The following is a 22,847-nucleotide window of genomic DNA, read 5'->3' on the forward strand; positions in this document are numbered from 1 at the left end:
GCCCCTGGCCTACTTTATGGCAGCGGAGGCTGACAAGCTGAGGAAAAGAGGGAGCTTCCTCTACCAGGAGGCCTGCAAGTAGGTGAACCCCCCAAAGCGCGGAGACCCAGGACCCCCATCTCTGTTTGGTCCTGTCTGTCGCTCCCAGCCCCGGAGGATTTCAGAACCACAGGCTGGGTGCTCGGTGCATAGTGTGTCCTTTCCAGGCACCAGGGTTGCAGGTCCCATCCAGGTCAGGGCACACACAAGAATCAACCAATGAATGCATAAATACGTGGAGCAACAAATCTATGTCTCTTTCTCTCTTCTCCTCCCTCTCTCATCAATTAAAAAAGAAATAAAAATTCCCCAGCCTGCCCAGGCCAACACCGGCTGCCCCTTGCAGCTGCAGCCCAAGCCCAGATACATTCCTCCAGCACCGAGCGCTGGCACTGTGCCTGTCCGCAGCCCTGACTGAGCCAGCTCTGCCCACAGGACTGAGCCCCAACACAAGGAAGGAGAAGCATGGTCCTTCTGTCTGTCTCAGCCACCTGGACCTAGGACAGGAGTTAGTAAGGACAGGGAAGGCCAGCGGGTAGACCTCAGGGGCATGGCCAACCACACCCCCGTATGTCGTTCAATGGGGAATATATAGCCTTTGTCTATCCATGCAAATAATATTACACAGGAATAGAAAGAAGTAAACTGTTGTTTCACACAATTGAATTTTGAACGCATTTTCTAAGATCCAAAAGGCTGCATATTGCTCTCTTGCTTTGAACTTTACAATAGCTGTGTGAGTAAAAAGCAGTTGCCCAAAAGTATATTAGGGCAATGGAACTGTTCTTTTGGGTACAGTCTTGCGTGCTTGAGGTTAGAATAAAGAAAAGTGATGAACAGGATTTCTGGTGAGTACTGGATTGGGTGTGAGAACATGAAAAATTAAGATTAATCATTTCAAGTAAGTAACTATAACTCAGGTTTAATTCCATGCCCCATCACTTATAAGATTAGTGAGCTTAGAAAAATAATTTACCCTCAACACTTCAGTTTTTCTATCTGATAAATGTGACAATAAAAATACCTGCTTAATAAGGTCAGTATGCAATTTGAACATTAAAATAAATAATGATGGCAATAAAAAATAACCCATTACATAAAATAGGAAATCAAAACCACATATAGATATAAATAAAGTGTTGAATAAATTGAAATTTTTAATGAGGTATAGGGAGTTCTATGATTATGATATATCTACCAGAAAAAATGCTTATTAATTGTGATAGGGAAGCATAACTTTATAGTGAAGTCTGGCAGACCTCAAGTACCTTAATAAAGTGAGCAAGGTGAACTTAATCAGTAACAAAGCAAATTGAAATATCGAGCCAACCGATAAGATGCAAGAAGTATACAACAACAGATAGAATGACATTTCTCTGATATTCCTACCTAAGATACACAGTTAGAATCTAGACTTGATGAAACATCAGGCAAATGCGGCTTGAGGGACATTTTACAAAATAACTAGCTTGTAATCTTCAAAATATCAAGGTCATAAAAATCAGGAAGTGCCTGAGGAACTCACCCAGACTGAATAAAACCCAAGAGATAAGGCAACAGCTCTCTTGAGCTGGAACCTTTGCTCTAAAAGGCATCGCCAAGACATGAATTCAGCCTAGGATCAGATAGTATTTATAACAACTTATTTTGACAGTGTTTTTTAGTCACATAGGAAAATGTCCCTGTTTGTAAGAAATATATACTGAAGAGGAAAGATGAGACATCCAGTCAGCAAATTACTCTCAAGTGGCACAGAATGGACTGTTATTCTGTAATCTTGAGATTGTAAGTTTAAATGATAAATATTAAAAAAAGATGGACAGCAAAGACTTCCCCTTCAATTCTTAAGTAAAACTAGTACTGTTATAATTGAATTTGTGGAAATTCAAATGAAAAAAAAATACAAAGTACAAACTCATTTATGTGACATATTTTCAATCTTTTTCTATCCTGGGAAGGTGTGTCCAACCTCCATAAAATATTGGAGTATTTGATAAATTGATGTTGACTTTGCTCTCATTTTGCTAAACTCACTTCATATTCAAGTCATTTTAAAAAATTTAAAGTATTTCATCCTTGGCCAGCTCGTGTGGCTAGTCGGTTGGAACATAGTCCCATACATGAAAAAGTGGCAGGGGCAAGTTCCAGTCTCTGTCAAGACACTGAACCAGGTTGTGGGTTGGATCCCATGCTAAAGACAACTGATTGATCTCTCTCTCTCTCTGTCTCTCTGTCTCTCTCTCTCTCTCTGTCTCTCTCAAGTCACTAAAAATAATTTAAGTATTTAATTTATAACTGGCATTTGTTTTGTATAAATAACTTATGTATCTTACCTAATTTAATTTTCTAGTTATAACCACATTCTAAGGAGTACCTATATAATTAAACAGATATCTATACCTACTATATGTGTAGATATAGAGATAGATATATATATGTAGCTCACACATATATTCATATACACAAGTATATTTATAATGTAAGTATACATGAATGTAAACATTATATATATATATATATATATATATATATATATATATATATACACATTCATGCATATATAGTGTATGCATACACACATATATTTTCCCAAAAAGGATTATATTGGATAATTTTTTAAAAACTTGCTGCTTTTACTTAACAGGTAATTATATACACATTTCTCATACCAGTTTCTCCAAATGTTTAAAACTTTGTTTTACATATTAAACAGTATACTTGAATTCATAACTGGATGTGTTACAAATTTTAATGTAACGGATATGCTTCAATCATTATCTTAGTATGTGTATACTTAGTATATAGTAACATATATGTAATGATAGCATTACAAATGTAAATATATCTAGACATATGTACTACTATCTGTAATATTTTAAACAATAAAATAATATTAAAAAAACAAAAATAAAGAAACAAAAATCATAAATATATCTTATAGAATAAATTGCATGATGTTTCTAGGTTAGGAATTTATATATATAAGCATATATATGTATATATATATGTGTGTATATATGTACATATGCTTATATATACATATCAACACTAATAAAAGAGAAAAATGGTAATTGGCGTACGAGCTACCCTTTTCATTGGCTAATCAGGGCTATATGCAAATTAACTGCCAACTAAGATTGGCAGTTAACTGCCAACTAAGATTGGCAGTTAACTGACAACTAAGATTGGCAGTTAACTGCCAACTAAGATTGGCAGTTAACTGCCAACAAGATGGCGGTTAATTTGCATATGTAGGCACAATGCAGGGAGGCGAAAGGGAAAGCAGGAAGAAGCCCCCTGCCACTGACAGTGATCAGAAACCCAGGGGGGAGCTAAGAGCTGGGGGGCAGGGCAAAGGCGACCCTGTGGCCGCCTTTGCCCTGCCCCCCAGCCATGATCGGAGAATCAGGTGCCTTTTCCACCCTGGCCAGTGATAGCAGGAAGTAGGGGTGGAGCCAGCGACGGGAGCTGGGCACGGTCGAAACTGGCAGTCCCAGGAGCTAGGGGTCCCTTGCCTGGGCCTAAAGCGAAGCCCACGATCGTGGGGCCGCTGCAGCTGCGGGTCCCCGCTGCCCGGGCCGGACGCCTCAGCCAGAGGCGTCAGGCCTGGGCAAGGGGCCGATCCTGCGATTGGAGGGTGATGGGGGTCAACACCTGAGGGCTCCCAGTATGTGAGAGGGGGCAGGCTGGGCTGAGGGACACTCCCCCACACACACACCCAGTGCACAAATTTCATGCACCGGGCCCCTAGTATAATACATAATAGTATATATACATATAAAATTATTGCCAAACTGATATTATAGAATTTGTACTCATGAACATTCATATTAACAATGATAAAGACCAGGTTCTCAGATTACTACCAACACTGGCTAGAATCAATGTTTTAAATATTACCAAGCTAATAATTGAGAATTATTATCCATTATAGTAGTTTTCATTTATTTAAGTACAATATAGCTGGCCTCGGAAACTTTCATTATTTACATAGTTTAGGGATTGTCAGGGATCATTTTAACTATTGGTTCTGAAAGTTTGGGGGAAAAAATGTCTATTTAGCTTTTCAGTGTTAGCCTAGCATACTTTTTAATTACACATTTCTTTGTTAACTTTCTCAGCTGTCAAATATTATCAACTAAATTAAAATATTCAGAAAGAAGATCAGAGTATTGTCTCCTTGTTTTTTGGGTTTTTATTAAAGAACATCCTTGATAAATACATATAAATTTTTCTTTCAGTCAGTCAACACATATTTACTAAGATCTTAGTCTAGGTCAGGTACTAGACTGGACACTAGGAATACGGCAGTTATTGAAACAAGACAAAAATCTTGCAAGCTACCAAGGATAATCATTGAAGTTCTTTTTAGAGGTCCACCAGAATTTAAAGTCTCCTCACTTCACCCCTCTTCTCATATCTCATATCCATACTCCAAAAAGCAAGATATTTACTCAGTCTCAGGGTCATGAAGCCCTTGCTCTTAATCATTTAAGTATAATATATATATATATATATTCATATATATTCATTTCAGAGAGAAAGGGAGAGGGAGAGAGAGATAGAAAAATCAATGATGAAAGAGAACCATTGATTGGCTGTCTATACTGGGGATTGAGCCCACAACCATGGCATATGGCCTAATCTGGAATGGAACCATGACCTCCTGGTTCATAAGTTGATGCTCAACCACTGAGCCCACAGGCCAGCCAACTCTTAGTCATTCTTTTGCCTTTTGCCATAAGTCTAGACTTGAGGCTCTAGAGCCATTTTTGTTCTTCCGGGAGTAAAAATCCTTCTCCGAAGCCAGGAAGAGCTTATAGTCAAGCTGCTCCTATGGAGGAAGTATCATGGGATAACTAGAAGTAACCAGGGGGAACATAATATCCTGCCACACGGTCCCTTGTGGCAGTTCACGCTGGCTGACATGAGGCCAAGGTCAATAAGTTCTCAAAGGCCTTGAGTCAATGCTTTGACCAGGAGAATATAATTCCTCTTTACTCTTTGTGTCAACTCAGTTCTCTCCATTCAAAACCCCCATTACCTAAAAACAGTTTTCTATTTATGCAGAACTGCCATTTTTGACTATACTAAGTGATATAGAGAGTTCTGCCCTATCACTTTTCCAGAACTGATTTTCAACCTGGGCTTGATTGAGCCATTGAATGTGAGTATATGATCCATATATCAGCAGGCCCTTACCTCAGCCAATACACATACCACTAAATTTGGATCTTTTCACTGTTGGCATTTCCTGCTCTGTGAAGCCACATCCAGCACGGCTAGGGTTCAGGATCTGAAGAAGGGGCTGCACACAAGTGAAAACACTAGACAAGAAATAAGAATTTAGAAGGCATGGGGGCCAGGCGGAAACTTCCCTCTAGAGGAGAAGCTCCCTGAAGCCCTAGACCTCTTAGCTTTTATTCAATTCTAGTACACATCTTTGCCCTTAGTTAAGCACAGCAAACCAGTAGCAGACAGACTATCTCAAAACAAGATAGTAAAGATCAGTAAAGTCAGTAAAGATAGTAAAGTCAGTAAAAGATCAGTAAATATTTGCTTTGAGGCTATTAGGTCAGGAAATTGCTTCAAGCCATCATTATCTCAACACAAAACTATCAGTGCATAGCTTTAACCCTGCTAAAGCTCAAGGTTCATTAGCCTTCCGAGTTCCTTGTTGCACTTTCATGATAATGTTGACAATGGATGGCTTCCCACACTGCTCTAATCTCTATTACTTAAAGTTTTCAACCTCGTATCTAAATAATTCCCCTCTCCTACTAATAGTCTTAAGAGATTAAAGTTACAGAACACTAATTAAATCTCAAATACAAAATTATTCTACCTTTATCAAATGTGCTACTCCTGAATTATCAACAGAAAAACATTCAAGCTATTCTCAAGAGTGTGCTGAATTTGAATTGCTCCATTCATACTTTCAAACTGATGGTTGCTCTTGTGATACCTGGCATGCCATTGTCTAGGTTGGCAGTCACAAATGAACTGCTAGAAATAGTGTTGTTTTTTGTTTCACTGTCATTGCAAAGTTAACATGATATCTTTATAAACTGTGCCCTCAGACTACCTCCTAGGGATAAGAGACTTGCAACAAAAGTGTTTTTCATTTTTCAAAAATACAAATGCGATCAAAAGTGGTTCCAAGGTAGATTATTTTATAGAGTTATATCGCAGATCAAATAATATTTTATATTTTCCAATTTATATTTTACTCAAACTGATACCTTATTTAGTTAAGTCCCCATTTACATAAAAATTACTTATTTTCATTGCTCATTTTATTAACAGTGTACCCTAGGTTACTTAAAAGTTTATTTTTCAATTTGCTGAGCCATTGATGTGTTACTAGCTAGGTTTGCTATCATAGTTTCTACAAGAGGTATAATTAAGTATGTTTTTTATTATCATCTTAATTGAAATATAATTGATTATGAGGTGCAATTTTGATAGATGTTTCATATTGAATGCTGCATTTGGTTGGATTTTATAAACTACTTTTTAATTTTGATTGGTATGCTGTTATACAGTGTGAGGATCACTTTGTCCCCTTAGAAGCTTTCTCTATGACAGATCCAGAGCAGCCTTTAATCTATGGCTACTTTGGTCTGTCCACAAAGATATGTCCTTTATAAGGTTTCATCCCTGTGTGATACAGGCCTCCAATTTTGCTATTGACAAACTAACTTCCAGCTCCATGTGAATTGTTTTGCCTACTGCTTCCCAATATGTTCTACCCTGTTATCTTATATCAGCATCCAAAGACACACTCCCTCTCCCTCTCTCCCTCTCCCTCTCCCTCTCCCTCTCCCTCTCCCTCTCCCTCTCCCTCTCCCTCTCCCTCTCTCTCTCTGTTGTTCCTTCCTATAAAATGGTTTTTAGATATAGAGGCTTTATCTAGCACAAGCTCAAGCATTTGTCAATATTTATAGATGGTTTTGTATGTATGTGAGGGTCATAACATCCTGTTGTGGTTTTAGAAGCCATTAATAATTATTACCTATATTTGGTATTTCATTAGGAGTTTGCAAAGTCTAATTATTATTTTATAGATATGTATTAGATAATCATAAAAAATTAGTCTCTTTATTTACTCTGAGGTGAATAAGAATAATAGGTTAAATGCTTTATTTTTTTACTTTGTTTATAGAATGTTAAAGAGTTTGTTCCTTAACATCTTCCAAAGGTCACTCTTTAAAAATATCTTTATGATCTTATGATTTTAATCTATTTATATGTTTTAATTTTTGAAATATTGGTTATCAGTGTTAAAATTGTGACACTGTGTTTAATGGGAGCCTCTTCTGACTTTTGAATATGTTTGACACAATTTCAATGGTTTTTGATAGCTTATACACATAAAATATGCATATTTTTAGAATAACTATAACAATATATTATAAAAAACAGTTCCAGTTATAGTTGTTTTTCTTCATGTTTTTTGTTTTTACAAAGGTATTTGCTTTTATTAACAGTGTCATCAGAGGAGCTTTCTTTCAGTATTAAGAGACAACACAATTCTGATTGAATGGAATGATCAATAATGACTGTATTCATAAGTTGTCAGCAATTCTGGGAGTAGTTCCTATCCTCTCTCAGGTAGAACTATTATATACTTGAATCACAGTGAAATATGATGTTTGCAAAGGTCTATTGTCCAGGTCCTAGAGAGCCAATTCAGACTTATAACTATGGGAAAACTTTGGTCAAGTTGAATTATAGTATATCATCATTGAAGAGTGTGGCTTTTATATTTTTCTAATGCCACAAGTGCCACAGATAAAAATTATTTCCTTCTTCCCTTTCTTGTTCATTTGAGCCTCTCTATTATGTATATCCTGGGCCCTGTGGTGCAGTAGGTAAGGAATAAAATAAGAGGGAATAATAGAGTTATTTTTATGGGAGCTAGATGGGCAATGCTATATAATGATATATAGAAAGAAGTATCCATTAAAACCCATACAGTGTTATCTGGAAGATAGTTATATCTACAAACCAGATAGAATATAGAATTGACAGAAAAATTGCCCCTAGTCATCACTCCAGTTTTTTCTAATATGGAAAAATTTACTGTGGTTGAAAAACAATGAAATGCTATTGCAATCCTAATTTACAGACATTGAGAAAAAAAAGGGACTTTAATCTTTTTGTCATAGCAACCTGGTAGTAAATAGTTTTTAGCTATTTTACCTAAAAACTTTATTTACACATACTATGATGCCACTATAAGAAAGTATTTTGGGAAGCTGAGAATTTAAATAATACATATAGCAACCAATTAAAGTTAATTTTACTTTAAGAAGATTATACAATGAAATGCCATATATATATACATATATATATATATATATTCAATTATTTTGAATGAGACTAAACAGTAATTAAAAAATATCAGTACATCTATGAAGAGATATAAATAACAATTGACATGTTTCATAGAAGAAATTCTTGCTCATCTTTGAAAAACAAAATCTGGTAATTACCAGAGTATTAATGGTCATACTATTATTTACTCCTAAAGGCCTGGTGCAAGAATTTGTGCATGGGTGGGGTCCCTTGGCCTGGCCGGCAATTGAGGCTGATCAGGGCCGGCCAGCCAGGGGGAGGGACTGCGGGAGATTGGCTGGCTGGCCAGGAAGAGGGACCATGGGAGGTTGACCATCCAATCCCCTGCCCTGATCAGGGCCAATGGGGGGGACAGCCAGCCAAGGGGAAGGACCGTGGGAGGTTGGCCAACCAGTCACAGGAGGTTGGCTGTGGGAACACACTGATCACCAGGGGGCAGCTCCTGCATTGAGTGTCTGCCCCCTGGTGGTCAGTGTGCATCATAGCAACCGGTCGACCAGTTGTCTGGTCATTCAGTCATTTGGTCGCTTAGGCTTTTAGATACATACTAGAGGCCTGGTGCATGCATTTCGTGCACAGGCGTGGTGTTCCACAGCCCAGACTGCACCCTCTCCAATCTGGGACCCCCTGGTGGAACCGGGCCTAAACGGGCAGTTGGACATCCCTCTCACAATCCAGGACTGCTTGCTCCCAATTGATTGCCTGCCTGCCTGATTGTACCTAACCACTTCTGCCTGCCAGCCTGATCACCCCCTAACTGCTCCCCTGCCAGCCTGATCGATGCCTAACTGCTCCCCTACCAGCCTGATTGCCCCTAACTGCCCTCCCCCGCTGGCCTGGTCCCCCCCAACTGCCTTCCCCTGCCGGCCATCTTGTGATGGCCATCTTTGACCACGTGGGGGCAGCCATCTTGTGTGTTGGAGTGATGGTCAATTTGCATATTACTCTTTTATTAAATAGGATAGACTAGTAGCCCCGCACACGAATTCATGTGCCAGTAGCTCTCTGCAGGGCCTGGACACTCCGCACCCACTGCCCAGAGGCTTTCTGCGGCCTAGAGGCCCATCTGCAGCCAGGTGCGGAACGCTTGCCTTATCGCCAAGGCGACATCACAAGCATTCCGCCAGGCCACTCACGCTGCCCGCTGTCAGCGGCCATCGCTCTGAACACTGAGGGACTCCAGCGGGGCTGAGTGGACTGGGTGCCACCATCCTGTGGCTATGGGCACTGCCATCTTTGTGATGTGTGATGGTTAATTTGCATATTATCCTTCTATTAGATAGGATTATTACAGGAGGAATATTTTCAGAGTAAAAAAGTAAGGAAAGTAATTCACTTTATCCTCACTGACAACATTGTAAATAATCCCAAAGATTATTAGACTTAAGTTATTTGCTAGGAGGAGAGTCCTTAACTAGAGGCTCTTAACATGGAATTTCTGATTAAGAATTGTAGAGAGTACATAAACTCAGAATTTATAATCTATTAGTCTTAACTCCTTGAAAACATGTCACATATGCTCCAATAAAATGAAGATATCCATAGGGTTATCATTCTCCACTAGGTGAGGGGAAGTGATATGCTATGTACCTTATTAGAAATAGTATCTATTTGGGGGTAAGAAAGCCATTTCCATTGTGGGAATGAAGAATCTGAAACTTGCCCAACTTGTCTCAGATCACATTATGCTTCATGTGAGCCTATCCAGTGCTTGCCTCCTGGAATTCAATTATAAAGCTTCAATAATGGATTGATCACACCAATCTGACCTGACAATCATATAGATTGAATTATTGTGTCTCTCCTTTCCACCAATGCATATATTGAAGCCCTAAGTCCCAATTCAGTTCCTGGTGAGGGCCTCCTTCCTGGTCTGTAGATGGTTACAATATCACTGCATGTTCACATGACCTCTTCTTGATGTGCTTGAAGAGAGAGAGAAAGAGAGCACGCTCTGGTATCTCTTCCTCTTATTATAATAGCACTAATTCCATCATGAGGGCACCATCCATAGCACCTCATTTAAACTAAATACCCCCCTACAAGACCCATGTCTGAACAACAGATACCACATTGGGAGTTAGGGCTTAAGAATTTGGGGCGGGGAACACAGTTCAGTCCATAGCACAAGATGTTGTTCCTCAGTGTTCCAGTCCAAACCCTGGTTGCTTTCTAACATTTTATAGTTTCTAGACGTTAATTTTGTACCCTTAGCTCATCTTCTCATTCTCCCAGTTGTATCACTTGCTTTATAAAATACTAGAGGCCCGGTGCACAAAAATTTGTGCACTCGGGGTGTGGGGAGGGAGAGGGGGTCCCTCAGCCCGGCCTGTGCCCTCTTGCAGTCTGGGACCCCTCGGAAGATAACGACCTGCTGGCTTAGGCCTGCTCCCGGGTGGCAGAAGACAGGCCCAATCCCTAGGTGCAGCCCCTGGTCGGGCTCAGAGCAGGGCCAATTGGGGAGTTGGGGCGCCGCCCCCTGTCATACACAGAGCAGGGCGGATCGGGAGGTTGCAATGCCACCCTCAGTCACGCTCAGGTAAGGGCCGGTTGGGGGGTTGGGGCACCGCCCCCTGTCATACTCAAGGCAGGGTCGATAGGGAGGTTGCGGCGCCCCCGCCAGTCACACACAGAGCAGGGCTGATCAGGGGATTGGGGCGCTGCCCCCTATCACGCACAGAGCAAGGCCCATAAGGGGGGTTGGGGCTCCATACCCTGTCATGCACAAAGCAGGGCCCATCAGGGGGTTGGGGAGCTCCCTCCATCACGCACAGAGCAGGGCTCATCAGGGGGTTGAGGAGCTCCCCCCTGTCACTCACAGAGCAGGGCCGATAGGGGAGTTGGGGCACCGCCCCCTGTCACACACAGAGCAGGGCAGATCAGGGGGTTGGGGTGCCGCCACTGTCACACTCAGGGCAGGGCCAATGGGCAGGGGGTTGGGGCGCCGCACCCTGTCACACACAGAGCCGCAGGGCGATCAGGGGGTTGGGGAGCTGCCCCCTGTCATGCAGAGAGCAGGGCTGATCAGGGGGTTGAGGAGCTCCCCCCTGTCAGGAATAGAGCAGGGCGGATAAGGAGGTTGTAGCCCCGCCCCCTGTCACACACAGAGCCGCAGGGCGATCAGGGGGTTGGGGAGCTCCCCCCTGTCACGCACAGAGCAGGGCCCATCAAGGGGTTGGGGAGCTCCCCCCTGTCATGCACAGAGCAGGGCCGATCAGGGGGTTGGAGTGCCGCCACTGTCACACTCAGGGCAGGGCAGATGGGAGGGGGGGTTGGGGCGCCACACCCTGTCACACACAGAGCTGCAGGGCGATCAGGGGGTTTGGGCGCTGCCCCCTGTCATGCTGATCCCGGTGCTGGGAGGCCTCGCAGCTCTGCTGATCCCGGTGCTGGGAGGCATATTACACTTTTACTATATAGGATAGAAGCCTGGTGCATGGGTGGGGGCTGGCTGGTTTGCCCTGAAGGGTGTCCTGGATCAGGGTGGGGGTCCCGCTTGGGTGCCTGGCCAGCCTGGGTGAGGGGATGATGGCTGTTTGCATCTGGTCACACCCCCTTCAGGGTGGGGTCCCGCTTGGGTGCCTGGCCAGCCTGGGTGAGGGGATGATGGCTGTTTGCATCTGGTCACACACCCTTCAGGGTGGGGGGTTCCCACTGGGGTGCCTGGCCAGCCTGGGTGAGGGGCTGAGGGCCATTTTCAGGCTGGCCTGTGACAGAAGTTCCCAACCGCTCCTTTTTTCCTTTTTTTTTAATTCTGGGCCAGCTTTATCTCTGGGGCTCGGCTCCAGCTATGAGACCTCCGCTGCTGAAAGCAGGTTTCTGGCCTTTTTTTGCCTTCTGTATTTGAAACAATGTTGCGGTCCTGCTGGCTGAAGCCCGGGGTTTTGTTTAGCTTCTATATTTGTTACAGTGTTGCTTAGAGTCCAGCTGAGAGGCCGACAAGGCAGGCGGGGAACATTGGAGTCCTCCGTCATTGAAGCAAGCAAGCTTCCCTGTTCGTGTCAGCTGCCTGGCTGCCCGCCGCCATCTTGGCTGGCAGTTAATTTGCATATCTCCCTGATTAGCCAATGGGCCAGCGGTCGTACGCTAAATACCATGTTTCTCTTTTATTAGATAGGATTGACTCAAGAAAAATTAAACAAATATCATGTTTATATAACATAGCTTCTCTTATCTTTATCTTTTTACTAAAAATTCTCTAAGCTTCAGATTCCTTTTCACTCAGAAGTGTGGTGAGGAGCATGGTTGGGGAGAGCTTCATTTCTATAGAGTACAGTCAGGTTAGACAGCATAACATCTGTGATGACATAATCCCATGCATTATGTCATCATTTCACTTTTAGCAATATTTACCACAATTTTGTGAGGTGGAACGGTGATTATCCCCATATTGCAGATGGTGAGACAGTGACTTACAAATTTTAAATAACTTTCCCAAAGTTGAATACAAATTTAGTACTATCAGACTTCATGAATACAAAAAGCTTCACATTGAATTAAAATGTAAAGATCCTATGAATTATGACATAAAATCAAGACATGATGTTGAGACTTAGCTTGATATCATATTTCATAGAGGTTTTCCTAATTTCAACGATAATTTTGAAAGCCCCAGCAACAAGAAAAAGTAGTTAAATTCATGTGAGAAATATACCTCTCAAATTTCAGTTTAATATTTTTTTTTATCTTAGCAATACCAAGCATTAAAATTCTGACTTTACATAAAATTACCTTCTGCTTCTTTATCATGAACTACTTTCAGTACTAAAATGAAAACTGAAGACTTTTTCTTAGAAAAATATCAAAGCTCTGAAATCTTAATCTTATTAACACCTAATTTAGTTTTTTCATCTCCATGTCTTTTGATTTTTTGAATTTTTTTCATTCTTAATCTCACTTCCCTTCTTTTTAAATTAACTTAAAAAAATTTCTCCTGTCATCCATTCAAAGACTCTTTAATTTCATACTGACTGTGATAGGAAATTAAAGTGTTTTATAAACTAATTAAGTGATTAACAAGACATGCCTGAAAGAATGTTTGTTGCTCAAAAATGCAGCTAGAAGTAAACCTCAGGCATGAATTAATCAGCAATGATAAATGATTAGGATAAATGGCCATTTTTTTTCTTTGAAAAAATTACCCAACTTAATACATCTGAAATAGTATATTCCATTCTAAAAATTATTCAAGTTTGTTCTCAAAGTATTAAAATATTAAAACTTCTAGCATTAGTGAATATGCTTTCGTAATTTCAAAGAGTAGCAGAAAATTCTGTCTGTGGCTTTCAATGCACATGAGAATTAAAATTTTCTCTAAGACAGTATAAATCTATGTTTTCTATTTGTTATCCAATAGAATGCTATTTTATAGAAGGTATCAGTTGCATTAATTGTGCTTCTGATTAGTCCTGTTGGAAGAGATTGTCTCATTTTTCCCCAAGAAACTTAATTGTAGCTGCTCTTAAATGCTAAAGAATCTATACTGACAGTTTGTATGTATCGTTCAAAGCACAGGTGAAAACTTATCTCAGGAATGTCAGATGGTGATACTAAGATAGTGAAATGAGGAAATTGCCAAAAGAGAATGATTTTAATGTAAATTAAATAGGTAGATTTTAATGTCTAGAAATGATTAAATCATGTTCACTTGCTATTGGTCTAATAGGTGTTCAGTCCTTGATACCATTGCACTGAAAAAAATAAATGCCTGGTCCTCCCTCCACCCAAAAAACATTTCTTTTTCTAATCCCACATGTTACAGACCTCATCAAGTATTTTTTTTCTCTAACAAAGCATATATTATTTGGCTTGAGTTTTCCTGCAATGCTATGTTTTCACTTCTTAAAAAGCAAATACCTTATATCGTTGTTGTTTCATGCCCAATCTTGTTGAGAAAACAAAATAGAATAAATAAAATTCTGATGCTTGCTTCCTTCTAATGAATACAATTTAATAATAGGAAATACAAGTAAAATTTCTGAACAGTTGCTTGTCTAAGCATGATTAAAATGAAAGTTTTATTATAAAACAGATTTAAGTGAAATACATTTTTTCAATAATGGTGCTCCCACTATCATTAATTGATTAATGTTCTCTTAAATACAGCTAATTTTGAATCCTTAGAAACTTATATTTTTAATGCTTTATTTATATTATATGAGGTAGCAAAGGAAAACAATAACTTATCTTTACATCCAGTTATAGTGATTATTAATTTTTACCTTTATTCATGTTTATCATAAAACAAGATTTTATAAGTAAATTTAAAAATTTTTCAATATTACAAATGGTGACTTTTTAAAATATATAAAGTAAAAATGGAAATAGCCTCAGAATCAACTAGTAAAGATTTAAAGCATTTGGGAAAAATGAGACTCAAAACATTTCAAACATTTGTAACCTGTTCATTTTGGGTATTTTAGATAAATACAAAGAAATTAAGAGTGATACTACTGGAGAATGAAATTCTCCAACTGCACAATAGGAATGTGATTTAATAGGAATTATGATACAATAACATTTTGTGTTGGTATTATATCAGCATGAGTGAAAGATCTACTTGAAAAATAAAGAGCAGTTATATATAACATGGAAAGTGTTTTATTTCTAAGTTCATCTAACCTCTTATATGTGCAACTGAATCCAATATAGTGCATAAATGAATTATTTAATAAGTCATAATCTGTGTGAGTTATGTAACAGTGCTTTAATGATTTATAATAAACAAACCATTAGAAAACTTCAAAGAATGATCAAAAGTGTATGTTTAATGTACATAGAGAAAGAAAAGCTAGGCAATATGGCTGGTTTTTTTTTTAAAAAAACTTGAGATGAGTTGTGAATATAGGTTAATACATTTTCTGTTTTAAATTTCAGAAAGTCAAAACAAACTACATAAAAAATAGTGGAGTGAAATGTAATGGTCCATGAGGTAGGTTGAATAGCCCCCCGCCCCCCCGCCCCGCAAAAAAAAAAATTATGTTCACCTGGAACCTGTGAATGTGACCTTATTTTGAAATAAGTCTTTGCAGTTATAATTAGTTATGATGAGGTCATACTTGATTAAGATGAGCCTAAATTCAATATGACTGGTGTCCTTAAGAAGACGAGAGAAGACAGATACCGAGACACATTCAGGGAGAATGCCATGTAGACACAGACCAACATTGATGTGATACATCAATAAGCCAAAGAACACCAAGGTCCAGCCATGAGAAGCTAGGAGAGAGGCATAGGATGGATTCTCTCTGAGAACCTAGAAGGAAAAAACTCTTCTGACACCATGATTTCAGATCTCTCTAACCTCCAGAATAATGAAATAATAAATTTCTGTTGTTTTAAGCTACCCATTTATGGCCATTTGTGTGGCAACCCTAAGAAACGAATATAGCCCATCTATGGAATAAGCAGATTTCAATTGGATCAGGCTCAGATGGGCCAAGGCACACAGAACTATGTTCTGCCTTCATCTGTGTTGGCTTTATGTGTAAGTAAATGGTGACTAGAACCTCTCCGCTAACATCAGCTTAATGGCTAATAACCCAAGAAAAACACCCTACTTAATAGCACCAGAGTAAAAAAAAAAAGCTTCCATAAGGAAAATTTGCCTCAGTTCAAATGGACTTAAAATAGTTAAGATGACCAAAGAATTAAAAATTCTGTTTGGAAAGGCTTGAGGCTGCATTGAAGTTGAGGAAATTAGGCAGAAGAGAAACCTCCTCACCCCTCCTAAAACATTAGCAGACATCCACACTATAAAAACACTGACACTCTGATATTTGGAAATTTTATAATGAAGCAAAATTATTAAAATAGTAATTATTTATATACATTTGAACACTTGAAAAAGCTACAGATCATTATTATTTCCTATAAAACAAACTCAAAATGCCCTTATGATAACAGGATTAATTTCAGTTTCTAAGAACTAAGGAAATGTATAGTTAAAAATAAATCAAGCCGAAACCGGTTTGGCTCAGTGGATAGAGCATTGGCCTGCGGATTCAAGGGTCCCAGGTTTGATTCCAGTCAAGGGCATGTACCTTGGTTGCGGGCATATCCCCAGTGGGAGATGTGCAGGAGGCAACTGATAGATGTTTCTCTCTCATCAATGTTTCTAACTCTCTAGCTCTCTCCCTTACTGTAAAAAATCAATAAAATATATTTTAAAAAAAAGATTCACTTTAAAAAATAAACAAATAAATCAAATGAAAAGAATGGTAAAAATTCATTCTACTTTTTTCCATCTGATATTAATTTATTGAGAAATCTTTAATATATTCTACAAAACACTTTTTCTAACTACTGCTTGCAAAAACATTTCCACCATTGCTTAAATCGAGGATTACAAATTTAAACAATCACAAAAACAGGAAGTAACTGAAATGAATGTAATATATTTAAAATGTTCATTGAAAACTAGTGATAAGAACACATATATACATACACAAAAATATGATCATTTCTGATTTTTAAAGGAAACTGATAAAACAAAATAATGGAAAAATTATCATTTTTAAATGTTTGGAGATAATTCTAATATGTAATTTTTATAGATATTTCAAAGCCCTTTTTTCTCCATGATTTTACAAATTCTGTTCAATGTTCATCTTATTTTTTAAAAAATATATTTTATTGATTTTTTTACAGAGAGAAAGGGAGAGAGATAGAGAGTTAGAAACATCGATGAGAGAGAAACATCGATCAGCTGCCTCCTGTACACCCCCCACCGGGGATGTGCCCACAACCCAGGTACATGCCCTTGACCGGAATCGAACCCGGGAACTTTCAGTCCGCAGGCCGATGCTCTATCCACTGAGCCAAACCGGCTTCGGCGTCATCTTATTTTAATATATAACTATACAATTAAACTACAATCTAGTGAAACATAAATGTGTGTATATACAAATAAATGACAAGCATATTAATGCAATGAAAGATTATTTTATATGATTATAGGGATAAATCCCTGCATTCTGCATTCTATTTCACCAAATAAAATATTGTGATCTCTTTTGCTCAGTGGAAGAATTTTTCTTTTTGCTGAATCTCAAAAGGTAGATCAATAATAAATGTAAAGTGACATTAGTGAGAACACCTCAGCATCTAAGATGGGCATAGGGACAGAATACAAATATATGTAAAAAAAAAAAATCTGCCTGGGTAAAAAAGGGAGCAATAAGTTAGAATAAACAAAACAATAAAACTAAGAGTACATAGGTATGATTAGGGTCTTTAAAAAGTGATGTTAATTTTGGTTCTGTTCTAAAGAACATTCAGAACTCTGTTGTGTGCATTAAGAAAGGGAAGGGTGCTAAAATTACATGTGAAAAATATAACAATAAGAAAGCAATGCAATTTCTAAAAATAAAACTGTTTTAAAATGATAAAGCATGTTTTCTTGATTAAACATTCCTCAGTAGTGTAGATAGGAGTTCATCAGAACACTGCCGTATTGACTGCACTGAAACATTTTTATATGAACCAGTTTCATATCTTGGGTTTATAATTTACTTGGCAGGTACAATTTAATTTATATTAAATGAACTAAATCATTTCACTAGTCCACTAGCAGTGTTACATTAATGTCACTTTAAGTCTTGCTGGGCATTTAAACAGAACCAATTTGTTGAAAGCATAAAATCCTTACAACTGAATAGAGTTTATTTAGTAAAAAGCCACTTAGGAAATAACTATTAAAATCATCATTATTATTCATTATAAAAATTCTGTGGTTAAAGATTAGAATCAAACATTACTTTGTTATATTTAAAACCCATATTTGGAAAACACTTGAACCTAAAGTGCGAATTGATTTAAACTCTTCCCCACCTCATTTCTCTATTCTTGTCTTTTTATCCTTTGGTATACTATCTCTTCCAAATGTTTTTAGTAAAACACGGGCAAATTTGTTCACAGTATAAAGTTTTCTCATTGGGATATTCTCCTAAAATAAAGACGCACCTTCATATGCATTAATAACTAAATAAAGTGTGTTACTGTATGAAGAGAGGAAAAGCTGTCTATAATCATACCTGAGTAATTTCTCAAGTAGTAAAACAGAGAAAGGGCCCATAGTTTCATGACATAGCAAACAGTATGATGCTAGGGTGAGAAGTGATTTATAGACATATTCAATTTCTTATTGATTCAAATATTTGAAAAATGTTGAGGACAAATATAGGAAATGTGAAAAACACATTAGGTATTATTGGTATTCTAAGGCTCTAAAGCCCATTGGGAAGGATCATTACTAAAAAATAAGACATTAACAATATATTTACTAGTGGCCCGGTGCACAAAATTCATGTACGGGGGGTGGAGGGAGGGTGTCCCTCAGCCCTGCCTGCACGCTTTCCAATCTGGGACCCCTTGGGGGATATCCAACTGCCGTTTTAGGCCCGATCACTGTGGGATTGGGCCTAAACTGGCAGTCAGACATCCCTCTCGCAATCCAGGACCGCTGGCTCCTAACCACTCACCTGCCTGCATGCCTGATTGCCCCTAACCACCCTGCCTGCCAGCCTGCTTGTCCCCACTGCCCCCCCTGCCAGTTTTCTCACCCCTTGCCAGCTTGATCACCCCCAACTGCTCCTCCCCACCAGCCTGCTCACCCCCAACTGACCCCCACTGCTGGCCTGCTCACCCCCAACTGCCCTCCCCTCCTGGCTTGATCACCCCTAACTGCCTCTGCCTCGGCCCCACCACCATGGCTTTGTCTGGAAGGACGTCCAGAAGGTCTCCCAGTATAATTAGCATATTACCCTTTTATTAGTATAGATATTTTCTTCTTAAGAGCTTTTTTCCACAAATTTTCCTTTCCTAGGCTATAATTGCTCATAATATTAAAATTGCTCTCAATTTCTTCCACTAAATAAAGATTATGAATAGGCATGATCTTCATGGCTAAAAAGAACAGTGTTGACATTAAGTAGAATAACAATGAATTAAATAGTGTAATGGAAAATGTTAAAAGTGTATAAAGAATAGAAAATAATATTGAAGGGAACAACTGATATTGCCAATTGTTTGATATTTATAATTTAAGCAGACGGCATAAACAAAATATCAGTTATACTCAGAGATCAGGGCACTCTCAGATATTTATCATTTTGAGATTTTTTTGAACAGTAAAATTAACATTTTAGATTTAGTTCTGTTTCAAATTTACAATTATATGCTTAGTGAAATCTGAACTATAATTATTTATATTGTTGACATAGTCTACTGATTATATAAAGTAATTAGACTAAGTATATTTTAAATATATGGAATTATTTTTCAAGATTTTAAATGGATTATATAACAGAGAAAAATTGTATGAGGTACTACAGCAATATTAGTGGCATTTTAACATTGAGAATATTTATACACTAACATATGTCTTATGGAGGCCCCAGATACCAAAGGTATGTCCCCTCCTTTAGGATCATTTCTCATTTTTCTTTTTAAAAAGTAAAACACTCTTAAGGATAACTGAATTTGAATATGAAGTATTCATAACCCATTTCAATGCAAACTCTATAGCCTAAAAATATTATTTGTAGATTAATGTGGATACTTGTGGATTTATTTGTGGTATTTGGTATAAGCCAACTAATTTCATTAATTCCTTAACACACATAAATAAGTACATATTTAAATAAATATTTAAGTTCTAGTAAAAAATTAAGTTCTAATATAATTATAACATAGTAATTATGTCTTCTTCAGTTGAAATAAGAACAGTTGCCTAAATTGAAGAACAGATTTTATTAAAAGAAATTAATGTTTTAATATTATAAATACATGAAGTTACTTCCTAATTTTTATGGATAAAATCTTGTCATAAGTATGATTTAATGTTTGCCAGTAATGTTAGTCTGAGTCTTGATATTTGACTTGAAACTGTTAGGATAAAAGCACATTGAATCAAAGTCACTTTGATGTGAACTCAGATAACAGCAACAAAATATTTTTACTGATGTCAGTAACTGCTCCACAATGCTTAATAAATAAATTTTAAAAATATGAATGCCTTATGTTTTATTATTTGTTACTCTGCTTATCCCAGTGATACAGTGTGTGTGTTGAACGATATTGTTGTCAAGCTGGGAGAATAAATTGTCCCCACAGTCTTCTCTGAAGACTTGAAAGTCTGTACTATTTTAAGAAAACAAAGATGCTTTGGGGGGATATTTAAGAAACAAATAAAGCAATGAAGGGATAATGTTATGAAATGACACTTACATCAAAGTATATATTGCGATTCTCATATAATTAATTTTAGTGTTTAAACAAACATTTATTGGTATTACTAGAGGCCCAGTGGACAAAATTTGTGCACTTGGGGTGGGGGGGGATCCCTCAGCCAGGCCTGCGCCTTCTCACAGTCCCGGATGTCCAACTGATGAGTTAGGCTCCCACCACCACCACTGTGCTCACCAGCTCTGAGTCCGGCTTCTGACTGAGCAGCGCTCCCCCTGTGGGAGCACACTGACCACCAGGGGGTAGTTCTTGCACTGAGTGGGATCAGGCCAAAACCGGATCTCCGACATCCCCCAAGGTGTCCTGGATTGCAAGAGAGCTCAGGCCACGCGGAGGGACCCCACCAGTGCACTATCGGGGCCAGGGAGGGATGTGGGAGGTTGGCCAGCCGGGGAGGGACTGCAGGAGGGCTCCAGGGTGTGTCCGGCCCATCTCACTCAGTCTCCAGACCCCAGCAGCAAGCTAACCTACCTGTCGGAGTGTCTGACCCCTGGTGGTCAGTGCACATCATAGCAAGCAGTTGAGCAGCCTTAGCATATCATTAGCATATCACATTTTGATTGGTTGAATGGATGGCCAGACCACTGGACACTTAGCATACTAGGCTTTTATTATATAGGATTGGGGACTGTTTTTACTCCTGGAGATACAGACTTGAAAATGCCCTGAAGGCCCTGATATTTATTAAACTTTTACCTGCAACAGCAGGGTAACACACAGTAAACAATCAGATAAGTAAGTTTAAGAGAATGTGTAAAGTAGGGTTAAGCACTATTATTAAAAGTAAAATATTAGTCATGTAGTTAGTAATGTAAAATAGGCAGTAATTAAAGAATAGCTTTACTTGAAGAGTGGTTAGTAGACTTTTCAGTAGCTTAAACCAGCAGACAAGGAGTTAGCCTCAAATTAAGCACACAAAAACAAACCGAGGAAAAACAGGGAGAACAGACTTGTGGGAAAGTAAAGAGCTATTGAACTGCTTCTGAACTGGAAATGACTTCATAGTTTTGGGAAACAGAGACGTGTGACTGGATCAAAAGGAGCGAGTAAACACATCAGGTTGGAGCCCAGGACACGCCCCAGTCCATGCACTGTAAAGCCCGGATATTGAATTTGGATTTTTTCTTTTTTTTTTCTTTTTCTTTTCTAATTTTGAGAAAGAGCAAAGAGAATATTTTAAGCAGGAAAGAATATGCTTTCATCGTATGTTTCATAAATCATTCTCACAGGTATTTGGAGACTAGATGAATGGGCCACAAATACAAACAAGAAGACACGTTTCATTCTGCATCTGTCCAGGGGAAAGCAATAATGAAAACAGAAGTGAATTTGCAATATGGTTAGAGTTGAAATCTACCATATATTCGGATGGATGGAATACGAAATGGTATGAAGAGTTAGAGGTGAACCCTATGGTTTTGACTTTTTTTTTTTTTTTTAATTGCTTACAGTCTTACAAAGGGTATTACATATGTGTCCCTTTTTTTCCCCCGCCCTTAACAATGCCCTGGCCTTCCCTACCCCCCAGTGTCTTATGTCCATTGGTTATGCTTATATGCATGCATACAAGTCCTTTGGTTGATCTCTTACACCCCTCCCTCCTGCCCCCCACCTCTCCCTGGCCTTCCCGCTGCAGTTTGACAATCTGTTTGAGGCAGCTCTGCCTCTGTATCTATTATTGTTCAAAAGTTTATAATGGTCTCTATTATCCATGAATGAGTGAGATCATGTGGTATTTTTCCTTCATTGACTGGCTTATTTCACTTAGCATAATGCTCTCCAGTTCCATCCATGCCGTTGCAAATGGTAAGAGTTCCTTCCTTTTTAGAGCAGCATAGTATTCCATCATGTAGATGTACCACAGTTTTCTAATCCATTCATCTACTGATGGGCACTTAGGCTGTTTCCAGATTTTAGCTGTGGTGAATTGTGCTGCTATGAACATAGGGGTGCATATATCCTTTCTGATTGGTGTTTCTGGTTTCTTGGGATATATTCCTAGAAGTGGGATCACAGGGTCAAATGGGAGTTCCATTTTCAGTTTTTTGAGGAAACTCCATACTGTCTTCCATAGTGGCTGCACCAGTCTGCATTCCCACCAGCAGTGCACGAGTGTTCCTTTTTCTCCACATCCTCTCCAGCACTTGTCGTTTGTTGATTTGTTGATGATAGCCAATCTGACAGGTGTGAGATGGTACCTC

The sequence above is a fragment of the Myotis daubentonii genome, chromosome 5, assembly GCF_963259705.1.
Source record: "Myotis daubentonii chromosome 5, mMyoDau2.1, whole genome shotgun sequence".
NCBI lineage: Eukaryota > Metazoa > Chordata > Mammalia > Chiroptera > Vespertilionidae > Myotis > Myotis daubentonii.